This window comes from Peromyscus eremicus, chromosome 16_21 (genome assembly GCF_949786415.1).
Source record: "Peromyscus eremicus chromosome 16_21, PerEre_H2_v1, whole genome shotgun sequence".
NCBI classification, from domain to species: domain Eukaryota; kingdom Metazoa; phylum Chordata; class Mammalia; order Rodentia; family Cricetidae; genus Peromyscus; species Peromyscus eremicus.
The window spans coordinates 60,207,751-60,209,860 of NC_081432.1; positions in this window are offsets into that span (position 1 = coordinate 60,207,751).

The following is a 2,110-nucleotide window of genomic DNA, read 5'->3' on the forward strand; positions in this document are numbered from 1 at the left end:
ATCAGAAGAGGGCACCAGATCTCACTACAGATGGCTGTGAGCCACCATGTGGTTGCTGGGAATTGAACTCAGGACCCCTGGAAGAGCAACCAGTGCTCTTAACCTCTGAGCCATCTCTCCAGCCCCCATAAAATGATTTTTAAAATTAAAATTTAAAATTATCAGCGGCTGGAGATGGCTCAGCGGTTAAGAGCACTGGCCGCTCATCCAGAAATCCTGAGTTCAACTCCCAGCAACAAGGTGGCTCACAGCCATCTGTAGTGAGCCCTGGGGCCCTCTTCTGTCCTGCAGGCATACGTGCAGGAAGAACACTATACTTATTAAATAAATAAATCTTTAAAAATAAAATAAAATTCTCAGCTCATCCATCTTTTAAAAAGATCGGAAAGGGGGGCTGGAGAGATGGCTCAGAGATTAAGAGCACTGGCTGCTCTTCCCGAGGTCCTGAGTTCAATTCCCAGCAACCACATGATGGCTCACAACCATCCGTAATGAGATCTGGTGCCCTCTTCTGGCCTGCAGGTGTATATGCAGACAGAACACTGTATATATAATAAATAAATCTTTAAAAAAAAATAAAAAAAGAGAGGAAAGGACCAAAAAACAAAAAAACCCGCCAGGTGGTGGTGGCGCATGCCTTTAATCCCAGCACTCGGGAGGCAGAGGCAGGCGGATCTCTGTGAGTTCAAGACCAGCTTGGGCTACAGAGTAAGTTCCAGGAAAGGCTCCAAAGCTACACAGAGAAACCCTGTCTCGAAAAACCAGAGGGGGGGGGGGGAGGGAAAGGAAAGGAAATCTTACACATAAATAAAATAAAAACAAATCCTAGATGGTTATTCTTATCTGAAAATCTCAATTGAAGAAAAACAATCTATTCTAGGCCTTAAGAGGAACATCTACTGTACAGGCTAGTTTTTATGTGGCCTTGACACAGTTGTGTCTTCTGAGAAGAAACTTTGAGAAAATGCTTCCATAGGATTGGTCTTCAGGCAAGTCTGTGGGGCATTGTCGTGACTGATGATTGATATAGGAGGGCCCAGCTCACTGTGGGTGATGCCACCCCTCAGCAGGTAGTCCCTTGTGGTGTAAGAAAGCAGGCTGAGGCCAGGTGTGGTGGCGCCACCTTTGATCCCATCCCTGGGGAGGCAGAGGAAGATGGATCTCTGAGTTGAGGGAAAAAAAAAACAAAAACACATGTCCTGAGGATGGCTGTGATAGCACATACCCATAATCCTACCATGAAGCAAGACACACTGCTGTAGCAAATGCTCTGTCTTACTAGATATGGGCCCAGAAGCAAGGGAGGCCAGTGGCCATGGACTGAAGTCTCTTCTCAGGTGTATGCATTAAAAACACTGACTAATATAGTACCCCCAACATCCCACTCTATCGAAAATCAAGTGATTGTAGGGCTGATTTACACTTTAGACATCTTTTCAGGGCCTAGATTCCAGATGGGGGAGGGCTTGATCTGATTCCTCACACTGTAGACCCACACACAGAGCCCACTAAACGTAGTTCTAGGTCTTCCTTTAAAAACAATGGAGCCGGGCGGTGATGGCACACTTGGCCTTTAATCCCAGCACTCAGGAGGCAGAGGCAGGCAGATCTCTTAGTTTGAGGCCAGCCTGGTCTACAGAGTGAGATCCAGGACAGCCAGGGCTACACAGAGAAACCAAGTCTCGGAAAAAACCAAGTGGGGGAAGGCTGGAGAGAGAGCTAGTGGTTAAGAGCACTGACTGCTCTTCCAGAGGACTCAGGTTCAATTCCCACCATCTATACCGTAGCTCACAACTGTCTGTAACTCCAGGATCCAACACCCTCACACAGATGTACATATGGGCAAAACACCAATAAAATAAAAATAAATAAATAAATGGGAGGGGGGCTGTAGAGATGGCTCGGTGATCAAGTGTGTTCTGTTCTTGCAGAGGATTAAAATTTGGTACCCAGCACCAACACTGGACGCTCACAACCACCGATAACTCTAGCTCCAGGGGGAAACCAATGCTTCTGTCCTCCAAAGGTCCCTGAATTCATGTGCACATACCTACATACAGACACATACACATAATTAAAAACAACTTAAAACAACAATGACCAACCAGAG